General features: G+C 38.9%; 1 pseudogene; it reads left to right on the top strand.

Moving 5' to 3' along the window:
- On the top strand, window positions 1–26,048 carry LOC100630804 (uncharacterized; annotated as a pseudogene).
- Window positions 26,049–27,961: the final 1,913 nt, after the last annotated feature.

The following is a 27,961-nucleotide window of genomic DNA, read 5'->3' on the forward strand; positions in this document are numbered from 1 at the left end:
ATGAGGGATGAATACAATTTCAACAAGCAGAGGAAGGATAATTTCAATGGTCAGAACATGCACAAGCCAAGTCTGAAGGTGGAAGTGGAAGCTCAGAGAGAAGCTTCGGTAAAGAGTACGGGCATTAGGACTGAAAAGTTAGTGGGAATCAGATCACTAGGGGTCCTAAAAATCAGGACAAAGAATGAAGTCTTATCACAATAGAGAACAAGAAGCTGTTACACATTTTTTGAAGAGAAGAACGTTGTGAGGGAAATGTGTAACCACTCAATCGAAATGCAGTTTATAAGAATCGTCCCATGGGTACTCATGTCTGTGCCCAATACAAAGTTATCATCTGTTCAGTAAAGCCCTTAGATCATCTACATTTATATAGAGGATTCTTAAAAAGGAAACTTTATAAAAGATATACCAAGGTGAAGAAGCAGAATAACACTGAAATTTCACAATGCCAAGTATAACTACAATAAATTACTCTGCCTAACAAATATTTCTATGTTCTGCAGATGGTCCATAATAACAGTGTTTTGTGGAGCTGCTCCTAATGAGTCTTCTGTAATCAGAGATCCTATTTAACACATGCTTTCCTCTATCCTTGACCACCTAGGTCACTTTCTATGATGGCTCTGAAATATTTATGAGCTATCCAAAATCTTGTGTTAAGATTGAATGACAGGAACAGAAGTCCTTTCTTCTTTTAAACTAACAATTGGATCAAAAATCTAACAAAGGATTTTCAGGCTCCTTCTGGATAGGAGAGTTAGCTTAGGAATCATCATCTGAAAAAAATAGGGACTCAATCTCTTCCACTCTCAGTTCATATGAGTTAGCGGACTGACACAATACCTCTACCTACCACCATGGCCACCACCTCCACAGCTCCACAGGTGGGTCACTGTGATTGGTTCAGGAATGGATATATAACTTGTGTTAATCCAGTGAGACACTGGCAGATACTGCTGAGTACTTACACAGCCCACGCTTTCTTCCTTGCTAATTGAACTCTGATTTTGTTTAGTTATTGGGTGACCAGAGAAACATCTAGGGGTTCATACCTAGCCCCAAGGGATAAATGTTAACAAAACGAAAACTGTCAAGGTAATTGCATTCCCTTTGGAAAGGACTGGTAAAGCATGAGCATGTAACTTACCCATGAGACATAAGGAGAGGTCTGTTCAGTGGCCCCTGGAGTTTTTCTTCATTCTCAAAAGAAGACACAAAGCAGGGACTTACTCTTTCCTACCTTTGGACACTGCCATATGAAGATGTGATTCTGGCATCTGTTTCAACCATCTGAGACTATAAGAAGAAGGCTAAGAAAGCCATAGAAAAGCTGACCAAGTGCCATAACATGATTGATCTTCTGAGTTAACTAACTCTGTAATTGCCTCTACTTCTGGGCTTCTTGCTATGTAAGAAAAGTAAGCCCCTTTTATCCTGTTCTGTGTTACATGTGGTCAAAAACATCCTACTTAATGCAGGCTTAAACCTGGAATGTTTGCTGCCAATCTTGCAAAGTAGTTCTTCTTCCATAGATGTGACTAATCGGGTAGAATATGACTCTGGAGCTCTCACTAGCCTCCAACAATGAAAAAATTAAACAAACTGAGAGGGAAGCATTGCCTAGAGATGGAGAGACAAAAATTCCCAATGACATTGTTTGAGCACATACATTGAGTTTCCAGGAAGTTACTCCCAAATTTTGCAGTTCCACAAACCAAAACATTCCCTTTTTTGGTCTTGTTAGTTTGAGTAGCATCTCTTCCCCTTGCAATTTAAAGAGAACTACACATACACAGGGAGAGAGGGAAAAAGAAAAACTGATTGAGATAGCACATAGAAAACTCCTAGTACAGTGCCTGGTACATAATACGCACTCAATAAACAATGGTGGATCCTAAATCTAAGCCTTCCATACCTCCTTCATCCTTTAGTCAAATCTTCATCATCAAGAATAACATTAAATGAGTGCCAGTACTCTCCAACTCCCACCACCTCCCCAAACTCAAATGTTCGACAAACCTGAAATAAAACCTAGTCAAGCATCCACACCAGTCCCCAAAGCAAGTTTGAAGAAAGAGAAAGCAAGGTGGCCAATGGATATGGTGGCCTTTTCTTCATTCTGTTCCTAAAGAAAGTTGTTTTTATGTATTAGGTTATTTCAATATAAATTATCCCCAGCTGTTTCATCCTCAATGTCTGCCAAATGAGTGGGAGCAATTCCCAACATTTCATCAATTATAATCACATTCACATGTCATGTCTGGTTTAGTCCTCTGTCATAGTACATTTGGTTTATATGCTAAAGTTTGTCTGCTCTATAAGATTTCAAGTCCTTAGAGACTAGGAAGAGTTTTCTCCACTGAACACTCAGTACTTAATGCAGTATCTTACACATTGGAGATACTTACACATATTCAACCTAATAATGTTTGCTGATTGAATAGGTGAATGAATTCAACCTCAAAGTCTGCCTTAATTAATATGAGAAAGTAGGGTGTTCTTTAAAGATGAGCCATGCCAGAGTCCAAACACACCAGATTATTTGTTTATCAAAAGCAGTTGGTTTTTAGCTGCAAGCAGCAGAAGATAACTCTAGCTGATTAATTTAAAAAGAAGTTTATTTAAAAGATATTGGGGGAGGAGAGATGTCAGCAACATGGTGGAGTAAGCTGTTCCCTTTATTTCTCCTCCATTGAACTACAACTAAATGGACATTCATTGACCAATGGAGGCTACTCACACAGCACAAAAGGATGGCTCAAAGGCCCACACAGTTCTACACCTGAAGGTGGATGGGCTGTCTCCCCAGGAAATGATGGAGATAGGTGAGCAAACCCCTATCCTTCCCTGGTAGCCCTGTGTGCATGCCCAAATGTTTTCCTGGCTGGCATAAGTGCCCATAGTAACACTGAAGCCCCACAAGTGGGAACACGCATCAGCAGGGTGACAGCCCTGAGTCCATGAGCAAAGGCTTGCCCGGCCAGTGGGAGCACCCACCATACCTGCACAACTACCAGCAGATGGGGTGGGGTCAAAAACACAGCTCTTCCTTCCCCACAGCGGTAGGAAGTGGAATCTGAGACCAGATACTACCACATATGTGCCAGCAAAAGATTAGATCATCAAACACCATGAGAAAATACAGGAATAATTCAGAGCAGAAGGAGAATGACAAATCTCCAGAAACCAAGTGTGAAGTCACAGAGATTTACAATCTAAACGACAGAATTCAAAATAGTTATCATAAAGAAACTCAATGAATTATGAGAAAACTCAGAAAGACAGTTCAATAAGCTCAGGAAAAAAATTAATAAGAAGAAGGAATACTTCACCAAATAAACTGAAACTCTAAAAAAAAACAAGGTGAAATATTGGATATGAAGAGCACAATGAGACTAAAAAATCTAGAATCCTTAAAAAATAGAGCTGACTTTATGGAGGAAAGAATTAGTGATTTAGAGCATGGAAATATAGAAATGCTTCAGGTGGAGGAGAGAGAATTAAGATTTTTTAAAAGTGAAGGAATTCTTCGAGAAATATCCAATTCAATTAGGAAAAGCAACATAAGGATTATAGGTATTCCAGAGGGAGAAGGGAGGGAGAAAGGAGCAGAGAGTATTCAAAGAAATAATAGCTGAGAACTTCCCAAACCTGGGGAAGGAACTGGACTAACAAGCACATGAAGCCAATAGAACACCTCATTACATCAGTACTAAAAGACCTTCTCCAAGGTATGTAATAGTAAAACTGGCAAAGGTCAAAGACAAAGAAAAAATATTATGGGCAGCAAGGCAGAAGAAAATAACCTACAAAGGAACCCCTATCAGGCTTTCAGCAGATTTCTCAGCAGAAACCTTACAGGCCAGGAGAAAGTTGAATGATATATTCAAAATACTGAAAGCCAAAAACTTTCAGCCAAGAATACTCTATCCAGTGAAACTATCCTTCAAATATGGTGGACAAATAACAGTTTTCCCAGAGAAACAAAAGCTAAGAGAGTTCATCGCTACTAGACCTACCCTACAAGATGATAAAGGATACCCTCAGACCTGAAACCAAAAGGTAAAGGTCTACAAAGCTTTGAGCAAGGAGACAAATAGACAAAATTAAAAAACTGTAGCTCTCTTTCAGAACAGGGTAGCAAATACTTACTTATAACTTAAAAGATAAAGGGAAGGAAAGCATCAAAAGTAACTATAAACACTTCAACTTAATCACAAACTCACAACACAAAGCAGATTAATTTGTGATAAGAATAACTCACAAGGGGAAGAGAAAAGAGATGGAACTTGCTTAGGCTAATGGAGATAAGAGGCTATCAGAAAATGAACTATCTCATCTATAAGATCTTTTATACAAACGTCATGGTAACCGCTAAACAAAAAATCAGAACAGAGACACAATTCATAAAAAAAAAAGAAAACTGGGAAGACCTCCACAGAAAACCACCAAAATAAAATGGCAGTCAGAAATACAAAGGAAGAGAAATGATGAAAATATAGAACTGGAAAACAAGAGATAAAATGACAGTACTAAGCCCTCATATATCACTAATCACTCTAAAGGTAATAGATTGAATTCTCCAATCAAAAGACACAGTGCAGCTGAATGGATTAGAAAATAAGACCCAACAATATACTGCCTCCAGGTGACACATCTCAGCTCTAAAGACAAACAAAGGCTCAGAGTGAAGGGCTAAAAGATACTTCAAGCAGATGGTAAGCAAAAAAAAATTCAGGTGTTGCCATACTTATATCAGCCAAAGCAGACTTCAAGATAAAAAAGACAATGAGAGACATGAGGGCAGTATATAATGATAAAAGGGTCTTTCCACCAAGAGGATGTAACAATTATAAGTATATATGCACCTAACACAGGAGCACCAAAGAACATAAAGCTACTATTAACAGACCTAAAAGGAGAAATTAACAGCAACACAATAATAGTAGGGGACCTCAACACCCTACTTACATCAATGGCTAGATCATTCAGACAGAAAGTCAAGAAGGAAATAATGGATTTAAATGAAATACTTGAACAGATGGACCTAAAAGATATACAGAGAGCATTCCATCCAAAAACAGCACAATATGCATTCTTCTCAAATGCACATGGAACACTCTCAAAGATAGACAATATATTGGGAAAGAAGGCAAGCCTCAATAAATTTAAGAAGATTGAAATCATAGCAAGCATCGCTTCTGAGCACAATGCTATGAAACCAGAAATCAACTACAAGAAAAAAGCTGGGAAAGTCACAAATATGAGGAGACTAAACAACATGCTACTGAACAACTATTGGATCAATGAAGACATCAAGGAAAAAATCAAAAAATGCCTGGAGACAAATGAAAATGAAAACACAACATACTAAAACCTATGGGATGCAGTAAAACTAGTTATAAGAGGGAAATTCATAGTAGTATAGGCCCACCTCAGCAAACAAGAAAAATTTCAACTAGGTAATCTTAAAGTACAACTAAGAGAACTAGAAAAAGAAGAACAAACAAAGCCAAAGTCCAAAGTCAGCAGTAGGAGAGAAATAATAAAAAATAGAGCAGAAATAAAATGAAATAGAGACTAAAAACAGTAGAAATGATTGATAAAACTAAGAGCTGGTTCTTTGAGAAGACAAACAAAATTGACAAACCCTTCACCAGACTCACTAAGAAAAAGAGGGAAGGATCAAATAAATAAAACTAGAAATGAAAGAGGAGAAATTACAATGGATACTGCAGAAATTACAAAGGATTATGAGAGAATACTATGAAAAACTATATGCAAACAAATTAGATAACCTAGAAGAAATGGATAAATTCTTAGATTCACACAACCTCACAAAACTGAATCAAGAAGAAATAGAGAAACTGAATAGACCAATCACAAGCCAAGAGATCAAAACAGTAATCTAAAACCTCCCCAAAAAGACAGCTTCTCCAGAGAATTCTACCAAACATTCAAAGAAGATTTAATACCTATCCTTCTCAAACTATTCAAAAAAATTGAAGAAGATAGAATGCTTCCTAATTCATTCCATGAGGCCAACATTACCCTGATACCAAAAACAGGCAGAAACAGCACAAAGAAGGAAAATTACAAGCCAATATCACTGATGAACATAGATATGAAAATCCTCAACAAAATACTGGCAAACTGAATACAGCAATACATTAAAAGGATCATGTACCATAATCAAGTGAGATTAATACCAGGGATACAGGGATGGTTCAACATTCATAAATCAATGTGATACACCACATCAACAAAATGAGGAATAAAAATCACATGATCATCTCAATACATGCTGAAAAAGACTCTGACAAGATCCAATGTCCATTTATGATAAAAACTCTCAACAAAATGGGGATAGAAAGAAAGTACCTCAAAAAAATAAAGTTCATATATGACAAATCCACAGCCCACATCATACTCAGTGGGAAAAAACTAAAAGCCACCCCTCTCAGAACAGAAACAAGACAAGGGTGTCCACTCTTGCCACTCCTATTCAACCTAGTACTGGAAGTTTTGGCCAGAGCAATTAGGCAAAACAAGAAATAAAAGGTATCTAAATTGGAAAAGAATAAATGCAACTCTCACTGTTTGGAAATGACATGATTATATGTAGAGAGAGAGAGAAAACCCTAAAGATTCCATCAGAAAACTATTAGAAATATTCAAAAACTACAGCAAAGTTCCAGGGTACAAAATCAACATAGAAAAATCAGTTACATTTCTATACACTAATAGTGAACTGGCAGAAAGAGAAGGCAAAAATACAATCCCATTTACAATAACAACAAAAAGAATAAAATACCTAAAAATAAATTTAACCAAAGAGGTGAAAGACCTATACACTGAAAACTATAAGACATTATTGAATGGAATCAAAGAAGATATAAAGAAATGGAAAGATATCCCATGCTCTTGGATTAAGAATAAACATAGCTAAAATGTCCATATTACCTAAAGCAAACTACAGATTCAATGCAATCACAATCAGAATCCCGAAGACATTCTTCACAAAAATAGAACAAAGAATCCTAAAACTTATATGGAACAACAAAAGACCTCAAATAACCAAAGCAATCCAGAGAAAAAAGAACAAAGCTGGAGGCATCACAATCCCTGACTTCAAAATGTACTACAAAGCTATAGTAATCAAAACAGCATGGTACTGGTACAAAAACAGACACAGAGATCAATGGAACAGAAGTGAAAGCTCAGAAATAAACCCACACATCTATGGACAGCTAATTTTTGACAAAGAAGCCAAGAACATACAATGGAGAAAGGAAAGTCTCTTCAATAAGTGATGCTGGGAAAACTGGACAGCCACATGCAAAAGAATGAAAGTAGACCATTATCTTAAACCATACACAAAAATCAACTCAAAATGGATTAAAGACTTCAATGTATGACCTGAAACCATAAAACTCCCAGAAGAAAATACAGGCAGTACACTCTTTGACATCAGTCTTAGCAGCATCCTTTTGAATACTCAGACAAGGGAAACAAAATAAAAAATTAAGCAGCAGTCCCCATGACATAGTGGTTAATTCAGCACACTCTACTTCAGTGGCCTGGGTTCACAGGTTTGGATCCCAGGTGAGGACCTACACCACTTATCAGCCATGCTGTGGCAGCGACCCACATATAAAGTGGAGGAAGATTGGCACAGATGTTAGCTCAGAATTAATCTTCCTCAAGACAATAAAAGAGGAAGATTGGTAACAGCTGTTAGCTCAGGGTTAATATTCCTCAGCAAAAAAAAAGAAAAAGTTAACAAATGGGACTATATCAGACTAAAGAGCTTCTGCAAGGCAAAGGAAACCATGAACAAAACAAAAAGACAGCCCACTAACCGGGAGAAAATATTTGTAAATCATATATCCAACAAGGGGTTAATTTCCAAAATATAAAAAGAACTCATACAACTCAACAACAAAAAAACAAACAACCTGATCCAAAAATGGGCAAAAGATATGAACAGGCATTTCTCCAAAGAAAATATACAGATAGCTAACAGATCCATGAAATGATGTTCAATATCACTAATTAATACAGAAATGAAAATCAAAACTACAATGAGATATCACCTCACACCTATCAGAATGGCTCTAATTAACAAGACAAAAAATAACAAATGCTGGAGAGGATGTGGAGAAAAGGGAACCCTCATACACTGCTGGTAGGAATGCAAACTGGTGCAGCCATTATGGAAAACAGTATGGAGATTTATCAAAAATTAAAAATAGAAATACCATATGATTCAGCTATCCCACTACTTGGTATTTATTCAAAGAACTTGAAATCAACAACCCAAAGAGACTTATGCACCCCTATGTTCATTGCAGCATTATTCACAATAGCTAAGACATGGATGAAAGCCAAGTGCAGTCCTACAGATGAATGGATAAAGAAGATGTGGTGTATATATACATACACACACAATGGACTACTACTCAGCCATAAAAAAAGACAAAATCGTCTCATTTGCAACAATATGGATGGACCTTGAGGGTATTGTTAAGTGAAATTAGCCAGACAGAGAAAGACAAATACTGTATGATTTCACTCCTAAGTGGAAGATAAACAAACACATGGATAAAGATAACAGATTAGTGGTTACCAGAGGGGAAGGGGACTGGAGGGTGGGTGAAAGGAGTAAAGAGGCACATATGTATGGTAATGGATAAAAATTAAACTATTGGTGGTGAGCACTATGCAGTCTATACAGAAATTGATAAATAATAATGTGTACCCGAAACTACACAATGTTATAAACATTTATGATTTCAATAAAATAATTGAGAAAAACAAAGAGATTGGCTAGCACACAAATTCCTACCAGAAACAAGGCTTGCTTACCTTCTAAAAACAAAGACCAACTGGTGGTGTCAAGATGGCAGCATAGGCGGACCCTGAACTCACCTCCTCCCAAGGACAAAACAAATTTACAACTACTCTTGGAATGATTACCCATGAGAGAGAACTGAAAACTGGATAAAAAGAATCCGCACAACAAGGGATAGTTCTGACTTAGGTGGAAGAGGCAGAAATTCTTTTCTGGAGAGAAAAAAGTCATCTTCTAGTCATGACACTTCACAGCCAACCATGAGGAATCCTCAGGTACGACACCTTCCCTGGAGGAGTGGGGAATCTGAGTGGGGAATCCAATAAGCAGCTTTTGGACTCAGCACAACCAAGATGAGTGTCATGATATCTGGCTTTGCTGGCTACTAACAGCAATGGGGAGTACTCCTAGAAAAGCTATCTGACATAAGGGGGAAAAGAGCCGGCTCTTAAAGTGCCCACACACAAATTCACCCACTGCAGACAACAACCTAAAATCACAAGAAAGGCACACAGTCCATTGGCGAAAAGAGACACACTTGATAGGCTCTGGGTGCACCTCAGTGAGAGGTGAGACCTCTCAAGGCTGGAACCAACTCCCCAGGGACTGAGACATTGGCAGCAGCCATTACTGTGACCTAGTACAGGTGTGGTGACACAGATGCTGGCAGACGCCATTGGAGTTCTCCCATTGGCCTGTTAGTCCAGGGTGTTCCCCACCCACTAGAGCACTGATTTAATTCAGCTCAGCAAGGGCAGGCAGCCCACCCAAGAGACTGGCCACACCCAACAGCAAGCCCTAGGGCAAATTGTTGGCCTGGATAAGTGGGGTGCCTGGAACTTCTGAAGCCAAGCAATGGAGTACACCTCTGCAGGGCAGGGTGTGTGCAAAGGGCAGGCCTGCATTGGTGGAGTGTGTGGGGCCTCCACAGTGGGGTTACTAGATCTGCTTCAGTGGGTCAGGGCCTGCACATGGGGCAGGACTGTGTTGATGGTGTGTGTGGCTCCCTGGGCACTGGGGCTTGTCAGTTGCTGCAGACTTGTGCTTCTCAGTCACAGAGTGGATCAGCCCCACCCTCCAATGCCTGAAACAATTGGGTGCTCCCATGCCTGGAGCTGGCCCCAATTAGCTGCATTCCTGACAGGGCTGACAACAGCCTTGTAGGCCAGAGGCCTACAACAATTGTAAGCCCCTGAGCCTAGCAACCAGCCATGCTGGAGGTCTACTCACTTACCAGAAAAACTGCAACAGGAACCTGCTACTAGACCTTGCAGCCATCTGTGCTGGGGCTCCCCACACCTAATAAAGTGACTGAAGGGTCGATAGCAGCCACACACAGTTGAGCATTACAACCAGCTGGCCAGGGGCACAGCCTAGCCTCCCAGGGAACCTGCAGCATGAGCAACCCTGCCACAACAGAAGGACACATGTAGCCCACACAAGGGTCACTCCTGGAACATTTGGAACTGGTGACGAGAGGGAAGCACACTGCTGGGCCTCATAAGGCATCTCTTACATAAGTCCACCTCTCCAAGATCAGGAGACATGGCTAATCTACCTAATACATAGATATAAGCAGAGAGAAAGAGGCAAAATGAGGAGACAAAGGAATACAGTCCAAATAAGGGAACAGGACAAACACTCAGAAAAAGAACTAAATGAAACAGAGATGAACAATTTACCTGATAAAGAGTGCAAACTAATATTCATATGGATGCTCACTGATCTTGGGAGAAGAATGGATGAACTCAGTGAGAACTTCAACAAAGAATTGAAAATATAAAAAAGAAGCAATCAGAAACGAAGAATAAAATACTGGAAACGAAAAATTCACTAGAGGGACTCAATAACAGAGTAGATGAAACAGAAGAATGTATCAGCGAGCTAGATGAAAGATTAGAGGAAATCACCCAAGCTAAACAGATAAAAGAAAAAAGAATTTAAAAGAATGAGGATAGTCTAAGGGACATCAGGGACAACATCAAGTACACTAACATCTGTATTATAGGTGTCCCAGAAGCAGAAGAGAGAGACAAAGGGGTAGAGAAGCTATTCTAAGAAATAATAACTGAAAACTTTCCTAACTTAAGGAAGGAAACAGACATCCAGGTGCAGGAAGCACAGAGAGCACAAAACAAGTTAAACCCAAAGAGGCCCACACCAAGACACATTATAACTAAAATGTCAAGAATTAAAGAGAGAATCCTAAAATCTGCAAGAGAAAGGCAACAAATGACAAACAAAGGAAACCCTATAAGGCTCTGAGCTGACTTCTCAGCAGAAACCTTATAGGCTAGAAGGGAGTGGCAGGATATATTTAAAGTGCTGAAAGGAAAAAACCTGCAGCCAAGAATACCCTACCCGGCAAGGTTATCATTCAGAATGGAAGGAGAGATAAAGAGCTTCCCAGGAAAGAGAAAATCAAAGGAGTTTATCACCAAGAAAGCAGCCTTACAAGAAATGCTAAAGGACTTATTTAAGTGGAAAACAAAAGACCAAAAATAGGAATAAGAAAATTAACTTTTTAAAAAACCAGAATAAAATCACTGATAAAGGCAAATATACAGTAAAGGTAGCAGATCAACCACCTACGAAGCTACTATGAAGGTCAAAAGACAAAGGCACTAAAATTATTTCCATGACAAGGGGGTAACAGATACACATGCACAAAACAGAGGTTAGATGTGACACCAAAAACGTAAAAGCTGAGAGGAGGGGAGTAAAAGAGTAGAGCTTTTAGCAAGAGGTCAAACTTAGGAGACCATCAACATAATATAGATTGCTATATATGTAGGCTATTATATATGAACCTAATGGTAATCAGAAACAAGAAACCTGTAATAAATACACAAAAAATTAAGAGAAAGCAACCCAAACATAATAGTAAAGAAAGCCATCAAACCACAAGAGAAGAGAGCAAGAGAAGATGAATGGATCAGAAAAAACTATTAAAACATACAGAAAAAAAGTAAGAAAATGACAATAAGTACATTCTTATCAATAATTACTTTAAATGTCAATGGACTAAATCCTCCAATCAAAAGGCATAGGGTGGCCAATTGGATAAAAAAAAAACAAGACCCATATATATGCCTCGTACAAGAGATGCACTTCAGACCTAGAGACACTCACAAAGTGAAAGTAAGGGGAAGGAAAAAGATAGTCCATGTAAATGGCAATGAAAAGAAAGCAAGGGTAGCAATACTTATATCAGACAAAATAGACTTTAAAACAAAAAAGAGAACAAACAAAGCCTGAAATCAGCAGAAGGAAGTAAATAATAAAAATCAGAGCAGAAATAAATGAAATGAGGATTTTAAAAAACTAGAAAGAAATCAATGAAACTAAGAGCTGGTTCTTTGAAAAGATAAAATTGACAAACCTTTAGCTACACTCATCAAGAAAAAAAGAGAGAAGTCTCAAATTAATAAAATCAGAAATAAAAGAGGAGAAATTACAATGGACACTTCAGAAATACAAAAGATTATAAGAGAATACTATGAAAAGCTATACGCCAACAAATTGGATGATCAGAAGAAAAGGATAGATTCTTAGAATCACACGACTTCCCAAAACTGAATCAAGAAGAAATAGAGAATTTGAATAGACCAATCACCAGTAAGGAGATTGAAACGATAATCGAAAAACTCCCAAAAAATAAAAGTCCAGGGGCCAGCCCTGTGGCCGAGTGGTAAAGTCCACATGCTCCGCTTCGGCAGCCCAATGTTCAGATCCTGGGCACAGACATGGCACCGCTCATTAAGCCATGTTGAGGTGGCATCCCACATGCCACAACTAGAAGGACCCACAACTAAAATATACAACTATGTACTGGGGGAATTTCAGGAGAAAAAATCAGGGGGAAAAAAAAGAAGATTGGAACAGGTGTTAGCTCAGGTGCCAAGGTTTAAAAAGAAACAAACAAACAAAAAAAACCAGCTCATAAAAAATAAAAGTCCAGGACAAGACAGCTTCCCTGGTGAATTCTACCAAACATTCCAAGAAGACTTAACACCTATCCTTCTCAAAATCTTCCAAAAATTGAAGAGGAGGAGAAGCTTCCTAACTGATTCTACGAAGCCAAAATTATCCTGATACCAAAAGCAGAGAAGTAGAACACACAAAAAAGAAAATTACAGGCAAATATCACTGACAAACATCAATGGAAAAATCCTCAACAAGATACTAGCAAATCAAATGCAACAATACATTCAAAAGATCATACACCATTATCAAGTGGGATTTATTCCAGGGATTCAGAGATGGTTCAACATTGACAAATCAATCAATGTGATACACCACATTAACAAGATGAAGAATAAAAATCATATGATCATCTCAATAGATGCTGTGAAAGCATTTGACAAGATACAGCATCCATTTATGATAAAAGCTCTCAATAAAATGGGGATAGAAGGAAAGTGCCTCAACATAATAAAGGCCATGTATGAGAAACCACAGTTAATATCATAATCAATGGAGAAAAACTAACAACAGGAACCAGACAAGGATGTTTGCTTTCATACTCTTATTTAACATAGTGTTGGAAGTCCTAGCCACAGCAGCCAGGAAAGATAAAGAAATAAAAGGGAACCAAATTGAAAAGGAGGAAGTGAAATTGTCACTATTTGCAGATGACAGAATTTATATATAGAAAACCATAAAGGATCTACCAAAAAACTTTTAGAAGTAATAAATGAATACGGTAAAGTTGCAGGATACAAAATCAACACACAAAAATCAGCTGTGTCTCTATGCACTAACAATGAAGTGGCAGAAAGAGAAATTAAGAATACAATCCCATTTACAATTGCAACAAAAAGAATAAAATACCTAGGAATAAATTTAACCAAAGAGGTGAAAGACTTGTATTCTGAAAACTATAAAACATTGTTGAAAGAAATTGAAGAGGACACAAAGAAAGGGAAAGATACATCTTGCTGTTGGATTGGAAGAACTAACATATTAAAATGTCCATACTTCCTAAAGCAATCTATGGATTCAACGCAATCCCTATCAAAGTTCCAACTACATTTTTCACAGAAATAGAACAAAGAATCCTAAAATTTACATGGAACAACAAAAGATCCCAAAGCCCAAGGAATCCTGAGAAAAGAGAACAAAGCTGGAGGTATTACACTCTCTGATTTCAAAATATACTACAAAGCTATAGTAATCAAAACAGCATGGTACTGGCACAAAAACAGACACACAGATCAATGGGACAGAATCGAGAGCCCAGAAATAAACCCACACATCTATGGACAGATAATAATATATAACAGAGAAAGTAAAGTCTCTTCAATAAATGGTGCTGGGAAAATCAGACAGCCATACACAAAAGAATGAAAATAGACCACTAACTTACACTATACATAAAATTAACTCAAAGTGGATTAAAGACTTGAATGTAAAACCTGAAACCATAAAACTTCTGGAAGAAAACCTAGGCAGTATGCTCTTAGACATAGCTCTTAGCAGCATATATTCAAGTACCTTGTCTGACTGGACAAGGGAAACAACAGAAAAAAATAAACAAATGGGACTATATCAAACTAAAATGCTTCTGCACAGCGAAGGAAACCATCAACAAAACAAAAAGACAACCTAACAATTGGGAGAAGATATTTGCAACCATATATCTGATAAGGAGTTAATATCCAAAATATACAAAGAACTCATACAACTCAACAACAAAAAACAACCCAACTAAAACATGGGCAAAAGATATGAATTGAATAGACATTTTTCCAAAGAAGATACAAAGATACCTAATAGGCAAGTGAAAAAGTGTTCAACATCTCTAATTAGGGAAATGCAAATCAAAACTACAATGAGATATCACTTTGCTCCTGTCAGAATGGCTGTACTTAACACGACAGGAAATAAGTGTTGGAGAAGATGTGGAGAGAAGGGAACTCTCATACACTGCTGGTGGGAGTGCAAACTGGTGCAGCCACTATAAAAAACAGTATGGAGATTCCTCAAAAAGTTAAGAATAGAACTACTATATGATCCAGCTATTCCACTGCTAGGTATTTATCCAGAGATCATGAAAACGTGAATGGGTAAAGATACATGCACCCCTAAGTTCATTGTAGTATTATTCACAATAGCCAAGACTTGGAAGCAATGTAGTTGCCCAATAAATGATGAATGGATAAAGAATATACAGTACACATACACAATAGAATCCTACTCAGCCATCAAAAAGTATGAAATCTTGTCATTTGTGACAACATGGATGGACCTTAAGAGTATTATGCTAAGCTAAATAAGTCAGAGGAAGAAAGTCAAACACCGTATGATCTCGCTCATAAATAGAAAATAAAAACAACAACAAACAACAGGTTGGCCCCTTGGCCTAGTGGATAAGTTGGGCACACTCTGCTTTGGCAGCCTAGGTTCTCAGGTTCAAATCCTGGACACAGATCTATACCACTCATTAGCCAGGCTTTGGCTGCTATGGTGGTGACCCACATTTAAAATAGAGGAAGACTGGCACAGATGTTAGCTCAGGGCTAATCTTCCTCAAGCAAAAAAAAGAAGAAGATTGGCAACAGATGGTAGCTCAGGGTTAATATTCCTCAGCAAAAACAACAACAACAAACAAACACACGGAGACAGAGATTGGATTGGTGGTTACCCCAGGGGAAGGTGGGAGAGAGGAGGGTGAAAGGGGTGATTAGGCACATGTGTGTGGTGACTGATTGTAACTAGTCTTTGGGCGTTGAACATGATGTAGTCTACAGAGAAATCAAAATATAATGATGTACATCTGAAATTTATATAATGCTATAAACCAATGTTACTTCAATAAAAAAATTAATTAAATAAAAATTTTTAAAAAGCCCAATTTCAAACCACAGAACTGGCCAGATGAGGAACTCACCAGCACACTGAGCACTGGGAGAAATGCTGCCATGGCCACCAGGGCTACCAAAACTGGAGGCTCCACCTTCTGCATGTCTGCTCGTGTTCTGAATTGCAGACTCATGCAGGTGCATCCGACCGGCAGAGTCTTGGTCCCATTATTGCATCCTCACTGCAAAAGGATTTGGGATTTGAATCTACTTACACATTGGGGAGGTAAAAATTCATTATAAGAGAGGTTTCCCTAAATATAGAAAGGCCACCCAAAAGATGATGAATAGTCATGAATATGACACATGCTCACTACTATAGAACTTAGAATTTTAGGCACAAAGTTATCTGCATGAGTCCCATATCACCTGGACAAAAACTCCCAAAGGAGGTGACCACTGACTCCAGGTCCCTCTGAGTTGGCTCCTCCGAATGTTCTCCTCTGGTCTGCTCTCTGACACTGGCCACCCAGGCTCACCTTGGGACAGGGAGGAAACTAGAAAGGGATGTGAGAAAGGTGTGTAGGTTTGGTTTAAGAAACTTGACTCAAATGATTGGTCAAAAGTGAATGTGAAGGAATTTGCATCCATTATCTCACAGCCTTGTGAGGTAGGTGGTATTCTTCTTTCCTTTACACCAAGGAAACTGCACAGCAGGGAAGTTTGCTCAACTGGGTTCAACACAACAGCCTCCGACCCAACTTCATGCTGTCCACCTTCTCTGAGGGACTCCATGGCACACTGACAACATTTTTTTTTTTTAGGAAGATTAGCCCTAAGCTAACTGCTGCCAATCCTCCTCTTTTTGCTGAGGAAGACTGGCCCTGAGCTAACATCCATGCCCATCTTCCTCTACTTTATACGTGGGATGCCTACCACAGCATGGCGTGCCAAGCAGTGCCATGTCCACACCCAGGATCTGAATTGGTGAACCCGGGCCGCCGAAGTGGAACGTGCGAACTTAACCGCGGTGACACCGGGCCAGCCCCCCCAACAACATTTTTAAGCCCTCTGGCACTTGTATATTTAAAACTTCTTAGCTAAAATACAAAATATTTTTATTTCTGTATCTTTCAATTTCTCAAGTGTTTCTATGGCAGGTTTTCCAAAAACGCTTCTTGAACAAAACAACACACACTTTATAAAAGCTTAAATCGTGTATACTCTCTGCCTTTATTGACCTCTAAGCCTATGCACCCCAATTGCTGAGAAAGACTTCCTTCTTTCTGTGAAATAACTCAAATAATTATAGCATGCCACATAATACATATAATGTTCTTTAACCGGTATAACAACATTTACCCTCACAGGCACTCGTTTTCTGTAATTACTGCTTATATGAAAATAAACCTCAGCTGAAAGCTATGAGAAAAATCCGTTCAAAATAGAACCTCTAACTTGCCAACACCGTGGAGATGTTTACCAATATGTGCATGCCACTTATGCACACTGCCCACTAAGAAAGCCCTAACAGTTCACAAATTGCTCAAGAATAAATGTTACTGACAAGCAACAAAACAGAATTGAAGTATGTTGTCAGCTCAGTGATTTGTTGACAAATTCTCCATGATAATCATAATTCCTGATTTCATGATTTCTAACGGAACCCACTGTTGTGAGTGTTAAATGAATTTTGTTGGTATCTCACAGTTGAGGACCTCATTCATTATTGTTACCTTAAGTCTTTTAATGGAAGGCAGCTATTGTCATAGCAACACATAGGTATGAATCCTGGCTCTATCTCTTAGTCTCTGTTAGACCTTGGGTAAATTATTTTACCTCTCTAAGCCTCCATTTTCCTATCTTAGAACTGATATATCTCAGGAATTTTTAGAAGGTCAAACTAAAGGCATTAACAAGCAGGAATTTAATAAACGTTAATATATTTAGCTTACACTCACAGTATAAATTTCCACTAGAATTCAGTGATAGGAGCAAATATTACTTGCCAGATGCACTGATGTACTTCCTTTAAACTGGGCTAACATGCTTTATAACAGACCCATAGGAGATCAGATCAACATGCTAAAACCTTCCTCCTCTCTCAAATCCTCGTAAATGACAAGAAAAGAATTTTAGTTGAAATAAACACTAGCGCCCACAATAGAGCAGAAATTATAGAAATTCCTAAAAGATTAAAGGCAGATGAGTTCATAATGAAGGAAGAAATAAAGAATAATAGCCAAAACAGACAGAAGAGAGAACTTATGAAGAGGGCAAGCAGATCCGTGGACTCCGAGCTGAGAGACAATAGATGAAAAGGACAAGAGGGGATTCTGGGTCAACCAGAAGGGTGACTGGTTGAGGCAGAGGCATCCGGGAAGTTTGAACTCTTTGTCCCTCTCCTTCTTGTGCCATGCAGGTTCAGCAGAGGCTTCTGCCCCAAGATAGGAGCAATGCACAACCAGGAAGATGTCATTCCTCGTACTCAGGACTTGGGACAGTACTCCCTGCCACCCAGAAGGAAAGGGAAGCCTCGGGAGGCCACAGGCCACATTCTGCTGGAATCGTGGAAATGGGCCAGGTAATCAGATATAGCAGAGACAGACTAACACAGGAGCTCAGGTTCCAGATGAGCATGCGAACCCAGCAAATAGTTAAGGAAAAGTAATCCTCTGAATGAAAGGCAGCACAGTCATCAAATGGATAAACTAGCATCCAAAGAAACAAACATAATGGAACAAACAAATGAGACTTCAAAATAAGTATGTATGGTACGTATAGTTAACATGCTCAGAGGAATGAGGGGACAATGCTTCCTTTTGACTAAAACAGGTCATTACAAACAACAACTAGGGGCCTTGGAAAGGAAGATTGTGATTATTGAATTTTTTTTAAAAAACTCAATAAATGTGCTGAATAACAGAAAAGACATAATTGAAGAATGATTACTTACTTAGAAGATACAACTGAAGGACACAGCTCAAAAAAAATGGAAAAAACCCCCAAATAAATGGTGACTATGAAAAAAAGATTCAAAAGTTCCAACATCTGCCTAATAGGAACTCCAAAAAGAGAGAACAGAGAGAAGAAATACTCATAGAAACAATAGAAAAAAAGATTTCCAGAAAAAGATAAAAATCTTCTGAGTAAATAGATTCAACAAATTTCCAGCAGGATGAATGCAAATAGACACCTAGACACACCAAGATAAAATTCAGTGGCTGGAGGTGGAAATTATCAACAAAGAAATAAGAATCAGATTGTCATTAGTTTTCTCACAGACACTAATGAAGGCAAAAATACACTCAAGCAGTATTTTCAATTTTATGTGGTCAAATAAGAATAATTTTTAAATTCTATATCCAGGGGTCAGCCTGGTGGCATAGTGGTTAAGTTCACATGCTCTGTTTCAGTGGCCCGGGGTTTGCAGTTTCCAATCCTGGGTGCGGACCTACACACCGCTCATCAAGCCATGCTGTGGTAATGTCCCATACACAAAGTAGAGGAAGATTGGTACAGATGGTAGCACGGGGACCATCTTCCTCAAGCAAAAAGAGGAGGATTGGCAACAGGTGTTAGCTCAGGGCCAATCTTCCTCACCAAAATAATTTCTATATCCAGTTAGAGAATCATTAAGAAATAGAGATACTGCAGACAAGCAAGGATTTAGGAAGTTTTCCGTCCACATTTTACTATCTGAAAGAATGCAAGAAAACCAGCCTTGACCAAAAACAAGCAAACCTAATCCAAGATAAAGAAGTAACATTCAAAATGGTAGTGAAGAGCTAAAAACCTTTACCCTTAAGTGAGAATTCCAAGCGATCTTGCCATGGAAGATGGTGGCTAGGGAAACAGAGGAGAACAGATTGTGGCAGGAATACAAGCATACCTCACTTTATTGCACTTCCCAGATATTGTGTTTTTTCACAAGACCCTCCACCAGCAAAAAGATTATGACTTGCTGAAGGCTCACAGGATGGTTAGCATTTTTTAGCAATAAAGTATTTTTTTAATTAAGGTATGTGCATTGTTTTTTAGACATGATGCTATCGCACACTTAACAGCCTACAGTATAGTGTGAATATAACTTTTACACTGGAAAACCAAAAAGATTGTGTGACTCGCTTTATTGTAGTGGTCTGGAACCAAACTCACATCTCTGAGGCATGCCTATATTCCAGACAGGAGGGAGGAAGCAAAAGTGGGCCCTAGTTCGTATCTGGTTTAGGGAAAAGAGGTAGATATTATTAATTCTAGGGGCCGGCCCCATGGCCTAGCGGTTAAGTTCCACATGCTCGGCTTTGGCAGCCCAGGTTCATGGGTTCAGATCCCAGGTATGGACACACACCACTCGTCAGCCATGCTGTGGCAGCAACCCACATACAAAATAGAGGAAGATGGGCACAGATGTCAGCTCAGGGTGAATCTTCCTCAAGCAAAAAGAGGAGGATTGGCAACACATGTTAGCTCAGGGCCAAATTTTTCTTAGGAAAAAAAAATTAATTCTAGATATTGTTGATACCAAAATATGCTTATATATAAGGGGTAACAATCTTAAATTAATCACTAGAAGACAGATAATAGGTCACTTCCAAACCAATGGAGGAAGCAGAATGGAAACTAGAAAACTCAATTTTCACCCAAAACTCAGGAATGGGGTTTAAGGTAGAGGTCAGAGGAGGGGAGAGAAAGGAACTAAAGAAAAGAGAAGTAGAAATTAAGAATGCCAGAATGAACCCAAACATATACATAATCACAATAAACGTGAAAAGGAAAATAGTCTATCAAAAGATAAAGACTCATTACTTTTTTTTTTAATCCCGTCAAATGCTGTTTATAATAAAAGAGCCTAAAATAACATGCCTTGGGACTGAAAATAAAGCAATGGAAAAAGACAAAAGAGGCAAATGTTAACAAAAATAAGGCAGGAGTAGCAATATAAATTTCAGACAAAAGAAACTTCAAGAGATAAAACTCTTTTCAAGAGAAAAGACACGTGGGAAGATGATTTCATTTCTCTTCAATGACCACCTATTGCACACCTGCTATGTGCTCTCTTCTGGGCTTGGGGGATGCAGCAGTGAGCAAGACTGACAGACCCATCTCTTGTGGAATCTCATGGGGGACAGACATTCAGCCCTCCCCCTTAACATTTGCAGGACTCAGGGCAAGAGTACAAATGCAAGCCTGCCTACTGGAGGCCTAAATAATTAAAAGCCACAATGCAAACAAATTATAACAATTGACAGATTGTTAGATAAAATATTTTCTATCCTCCTACTTTGATGAATATTCCTTCATAACAACTTAGAAGCCTAGATTCAAATTTGGAATTCTTGGATTTCTCCCACTATAGGAATCCAGTCCCTACATCATAGCCCGCTTCTCTTCTACCCTCAACTCTGACCATGTCACAAGGAGACTTCAGCACATATACTTGGACTCCACAGATAGCGTGTTAAGTTTTATCCATGTTTCCTGCGAACACCCCTTGGCTACCCATCCCTCAGGTCTTGGAATGTATACATGGGCCGTGCAGTTTACTCTTAGGAGAACGTGCCCAGGCATGAGATCTAGGTAGGTCTCAACAGCTGGCGTAGGGCAATTTGGACAGGGAATTCTAGGGTGTCAGTTCCCCCTGGTATGGTCTAGAATTGGAGACAGGGTGGTGCAGCCTGCAAAGAACATGGCTTTTTGCCTCATGGATCCCTGGATGTGTGGGATGGGGTACCACCCTAGGAGGGTCAGAGTGGGATCCTCAAAACAAAGGGCCCAGGGCAAGGGTACCTCTTGCCCAGGGTTAAGGCAGGACTGCTGACCAAAACACAGGCCAACCAACCAACCAACCAGTGAAGGCAAACATCACACACAGTGTTAAGTGCTGTGAAAAGATTGAAATCAGGGTGGTGAAAAAACAAGTGAAAGGTGGCTTCTTTGATAAAAATAATCAGGAAAGGCTTCTCTGACGAAGGGACAGTCACCTGAGCCAATATCTGAATTTGAATAAAAGAAAGCTGGACATTTAAATCAAAGGGAAGAACATTCCAAACAGAAGACCAATGGCTAAGACAAACTCCCGAAGGCAGGAATAAGCTCAGTGCATTTCAGGAACTGAAAGAAGGCCCCAGCACGGAAGGGGAGGACGAGAGCGGCAGGCGAGTGCGACAAGGTCATGCAAGACAGATGGTGTAGAGTTTTGTAAGCACAAGGAAAGAGTTTGGGTTTTTATTCTCAGGAGAAAGGAAGTTATGAGAAGATTTTAAGCAGAGAATAACTGAATTTACATATTTTAAAGGTGATTCTGGCTGCTGGGTGATACTAGGGGAGAGCAAGAAGCCCAGGTATGAGGCGCTAACGACTTGTGCAGAGTGATGGTAGCAAAGGAAGCAAGAAAATGGACATATTTGGGATGTCCTGTAAGTAAGTTAGGATGACTTGAGAATGAGTTGGACAGGGGTGTGGGTAGAGGCTAAGATGAAAGAGAGAAATCAAGGCGACTCTTGGCCATCTGGCTTGAGCAACTGGATGGATGGTGGAGCCATTTACTGAGATAGAGGAGCCAGGAAAAAGAGTAGATGCAAGGGGAGAAATCAAGAGTTAGATTAGGTAAAGAAATATACGCAGACTTCTCCTTTGCTTAGGATATAGAAAGCGGCAAAGAAAGTCACTCCTACTCTAACGAGAAAAAGTCAGGAAATCTACAAAATCATAACTTTCTTGAGTTCATCACAAGCTAAGAACACAAAGTGACAAAGTAAACAACATGCTAAAGAGGGACAAGCCCCTCCAAGGAAAGACAGTATGCGGGAACTATCTCACCTCTGGCAAAGCACAGGAGAGAGATGGCCGGCATGCAAGTAGGTAGGAAAGATCAGCTAAACTTTTAATGAATTCTTAAAGGCCCAAGTGGGCGAGTATGGCAGTTTGGAATAGCTGGGGCCCAAGACACAAGGGGAATTGGCGCTCATTCCCAAACTCTTCTCCACTACCAAGGCCTAATGAGAAAGATTAGGGACCCAGCAGGAGATCAGAGAGAGTCCCCCACAGACGTGAGAAGGTGATCAACAGCTGCAGGGAGGTGGGGCACGAGCTCTAACCATTCACCCTCAAACACACATGCACCCCCAGCTGGACAAGTCACAGTCAAACGGCGGACAACAAAAGATAATGACAGCATTTTGAAGTCAGCCAGAGTAAAGAAACAACGCTAATAGAGGAACAAAGATAAAAAACACAGCAGACTGCTCATCAGAAACGACGCAGGCCAGAAGGCAATAAAGTGACATTCTTAAAGGACTAAAAGAAAAACTGTTAACCCAGAATTCTACACTCAGCAAGAATGTTGTTTAAAAAAAAAAAGAAAAATATAAGCAAGGAAGATATCTTTGCATGAAAAGATATGATGTCAAAAATTTGTTTTAAAACATTCCAAAAAGAATTAGGGGATAACTGAAAAAAATTGACAAAATATTGGTAATTGTTGAAACCAGATGATGAGTAGATAGGGATTCATTATAATGTTTCTTCTACTCTTGCATATGTAAAACCTCTATAATCAAAAAACTTTTTCAAGAGTTAGAATAGGGGAGAAAAAAGTAAACAGGTACATCATAGAGAATTTGGAAACCAGAGAAAATACTGTTAACAAGTTGGAATATATCCTGCTAGTCTTTCTAAAATACAGATGCATCCATTTTTTCCCCCAAAATTGAGAACAATTTGTTACATACAGCAATCTAATATTTTCATTTAGTAATATAACATGTTTATTTTCCTGTCCTTAAAAATTCTCTAGAACATAGTTTTCAATGGCTTCATTGTATGCCATCTAATGCTGAACTAGAATTTATTTAAATAATGCAATTCTAGAAATTCTTACTTAATCAGTATTAATGGGCTAACTGGTTTTAGAAATTTTTTAGAATTGCATCAACCAATTGCTGAGTCCTGCAATGCGAATAAAAAAATCTGTTTCTGATTTCCTTGCCATGCTTAAGGGAGCACGTCTTTCATGTGATAAGAAACTGGTTTCTTCACAGCATGGAGATAGATTTTCAGGTAAAAAAATAATAAAACAGGACGTAACAACATACCCAGAGAGGTTCTAATTCCTCTAGAGACAGGATCCCACAGAATAACATCATTACTTTGTTTGAAGTAAATTCTGAGACTGTGAGACACACCCCATACATGATCAATGTAAACACAAAAAATAAGTCTAAAAAAAGTTTTGAATTGTTTTACATTTTTTACTTCTCCGGGTCTCTGGTAACTTCCAATAGTACTTAATTGACAGCAGACTACTGTAGATTTGCACGCAAAGCATTCAACTAAAAACTCTTTAAAAATTGCATTTACTGCTGTAAAAAACAGTCTACTAAAAGAAAAGAAAAATTTCACCAGTTTTACTCCCTACCAAGGAATGCCCTGTTCAGAGTCCTGATTCTCCTTTACACTTATGGGCCTGAAGGATCTTTTCCCAGTTCAGGCACACAGGCATTATTTCATAAACACCAGGAGGCAAATGATCTAAAATAAATTTTACTGTTATCTATATCTATATATAGATATTTTTGTGAGGAAGATTCACCCTGAGCTAACATCCATTGCCAATCTTCCTTTTTTTCTGCTTGAGGAAGATTAGGCCTGAGCTAACATCTGTGCCAATCTTCCTCTATTTTGTGTGTGAGATGCCTCCACAGCATGGCTAATGAGTGAAGCAGGTCCACACTCAAGATCTGAACCCGCTAACCCGAAGCAGAGTGTGCAGAACTTTAGCCACTCTCATGGGGCCGGCCTTGTAAATATAATTTTAAATATTATAAGCTCTAGATTCTTTAGTTGAATTTGCCTCAAATATAAATACATTATTCTTTACCTGTGCAAAATCAATCAGAAGCCTTAGAGATTTAAATTTTGGTTTCTTAGTTACCTGCTGGCTCAGATAAATATTCAGTATCCAAATTGTGGGAAAGCTGGAGTGGGCTCAAGAACATTTCCTTTAATTTAGGTAACAAAGTAAAATTTACTCTCCTAGAGACATGGGTTTTACAGCGTACATTCCAGAGTGCATTGTATTTACTAGATAGAAGTGCAATGAAGCAGTCTTTAGAAAATCCTGCTACAAACAATATATAGGAACATTCTTGCTGCTTATTCCACAAACCTTCATAGGTATTTCGAGTCATTCAAGAAGTTTAAAAAACATATTTGTTTTCTGTATCTGGAATCTATAAATGACAGTAAGATTCCTTTTGCTCATATTTGCCTAAATGTCTTACAATTTCCTCTCTGTGACTTAATCTTTTCTTCCATCCTGATAACACCCTTAGCCCAGACATGTAAGCATCTTAATGTAAAATTAAGTTTAGTTATAGCTATATGCAGCTCTATAGAGCTCCAACTGTAATCCTTGAATTTTAAAAGTTTAAAAATCTATAACTAGATAAATAATGAATTGCTACAATAGCAAAAATTGCCCTTCTATTCAGTAAAATAAAGCCACTGCAATGGAGTGAATGACAACGATAAATTCTGCTGTTCCATCAGGAATAGCCATCCTGATGGCTTTGACAAGGATAGCCATCTTTAATTCAAGATTATTCTTTTCTTTTCCTCCCCATCCTGCTACTAAGTACTCATGGCAAAGCTAGTGGTTTTATAGATAGTAGTTTTAAGCTAGCTGGAAGAGAGGGGGTGAGTCTCTGGAGATTTCTTTGCATAGCACCTATTAAGGGAATTTATAATTTTAGGCTTACCAAATATTTCTAGATGATGCTTGAAGAAAATGATGTATGCTTGATCACCATGCCATTTATAATGTATGTTTGATGGCTATCACTACCCCATTTACTTTCCAAAACAGAAATTCTGATTTATGTTCTTAGTGCAACTTTTTTACTTCTAAATTAACCTCTTGGGAGCTGCCTTGGCCACCTGGAGCAGCCGGGACCAGCCCAGCCCTTCAATCCCCCCACCTCGCCGCCCCCACCCAGCCTCCCACGCCATTGCTGTCGGAGAAGACCTTCAAGCTGCGGTGCACCTTCGAACAAAGAGCAGAAGGTGTCCGACTTACCCAAGAGCAGCATCCTACCAAAATCCCGGTGATCATAGGATGATACAAGGGTGAGAAGCAGCTTCCTGTCCTCGATAAAACCAAGTTCCTTATACCTGATCAAGTCTACAGGAGTGAGCTCCTCAAGAGAATTAGAAGGCGCTTACCGCTCAACGCTAATCAAGTCTACTTCCTGGTAGTGAATGGACACAGCCTGGTGAGTGTGTCCACACCCATTTCTGAAGGGTATGAAAGCAAGAAGGATGGAGATGGATTCCTATGTATGGCATATGCCTCTCAGGAGACATTTGGCAAGAAATTGTCAGTGTAAGACTAGAAAAATTCATCTGTTCTAGAATTTTTTAAACCCTCATCAAGGAAAAACAAAGGGAAGTTACCAACTGAGACTGATCAGTTCATCTAACCACAGATCATCAAAACAGTAGAGTTCCTGCCTAGGAGTTTTAGGAAGTTGTTTTTGTACTTAAAGCAGAAAAACTGAGCTGCAAATGAGCACACTCAGCTTTGGAAAACAATTATTTAACCTAGGCTGTCTTGTTTTCAAGTTTAGAAGTTTAAAAATAAAATACTTTGCATTCTGTATTGCCAATAAAATAGAGCTTCAAGTTATTTTAATGCTCTTTCCCCAATAGGAACTTGCAATTTGCACATTCAGAAACATTGTCTCCTCCCTCGGTTCACAGAACCTGCCGACTTTTTATAGAAGGGTTTCTACTCAACTAGAGAAATGTCCGCAAGAGGATCTGTAAGCATAAGTTGTCGGGCATAGCCCCCCAAAATGCATTTGCCATAATAGTTGGCAAAAAGCGGGGTACATGGGGGTGTATGAGAAAACTGAACTGCTGAGGTCCCTGATTCCTAATACGTATATCCCACGTTGACGTTCTTCAGTGTTCCTACGTTCTTCTTCAATTTGTTCTCTAGACACTTACACCCAGAAAAGCACCACTGCTCAGTGGGAACCTTCAATAATTTATAATTTTGGTCTAGTTTCTCAAAAGGCCCAGAGAGAAAAAGAGTGGCATTTCTTCTGTTTTGGATATTCTTTGAGAGCTCATACTAGTGCCTGCTTGGGTAAACAAACAAGCAGTTGCATCAGTTTCCTTCTTAAGGACAGTGGTAGAAACTAGAGAATATTGAAACTGAAAGCAGTGACATTCAGACTCATTTCCTCTATCCTTTGGCTGAAAGCTGTAGATGATCCATGTCTTATGTTAAGTGTGTGGTTAAAATATGTCATTAAAACGTTACCACATTTTTAAGAGCATTTCAGTTATCACTGTTAGGTCAAACAACCATCAGAATTCCCCAGTAAGTACATGTGAATTGTGAAGAAAACACAGCAAGAGGAGAGACCCTCTTCCAGATATTAACGGCAAGAGTTAAACATTATCCAAGTCCAGCTAGAATACACGACCAATGCTTCCTCCTACCTGCATGGGGTTTCTATTTACTATTTTCGTGGGAGTCTCACAGACCACTTGGAGTATATACATAGCAGATCACGATTTACGCTTGTGTATTTAGATGTGTGGAATAGCTATATCTGTTACTGGAAGTTATTTTGGGTAATGGAGGGGAAAAGCGATATTAATGCATCTGGGCCCTCAACCTCCAACCTCCCATCAACTACTCTTCCCACTGCATGCCTCTGTGCACATGGCTGACTTTTAATATGTATTTTTTACATGATGTAAATTCTTAATCAGCCTCTCTTGTTTAGACTGTATACATCATTATATCGGACATTCTTGTAACTACTGTGTGATCAATAAGATTCCTGTAAGAATTTCTGCTTTTTAAAAAACAAAAAATACAATGCTGAGAGGGAGGACTTACATCCCACATTAGTGGGTGATCACCCTATTTATGGGATTTTTAAAACAAGTACATTTTTAATGAACTAAGATGAATAAAGCCATGATTAAAAAAAATTTAACCTCTTGTTTTAAACATGAAAGTGTGGTCATTACATTGATTTTTGGGGAATGATACCAAAGTTTGGACAATGTCAGTGGGGCTGAGAGCCTTTGTGTTTTCGAGCCATCCTGTTCTCTAGAGGGTGAAGGGATAAAATAGAGGGACAAAATAATTCAATCTCCACCTCTTATTACCAACCCAGAGCTCTCCAGAGGCCACCAATCCCACAACTTTTGAAGCCCTGCTCGATGGTTGACTATCATCTATGTGTTCTCACAATGCTTGCCAGAGGGAGTTCAAATC

This window comes from Equus caballus, chromosome 9 (assembly GCF_041296265.1).
Source record: "Equus caballus isolate H_3958 breed thoroughbred chromosome 9, TB-T2T, whole genome shotgun sequence".
NCBI lineage: Eukaryota > Metazoa > Chordata > Mammalia > Perissodactyla > Equidae > Equus > Equus caballus.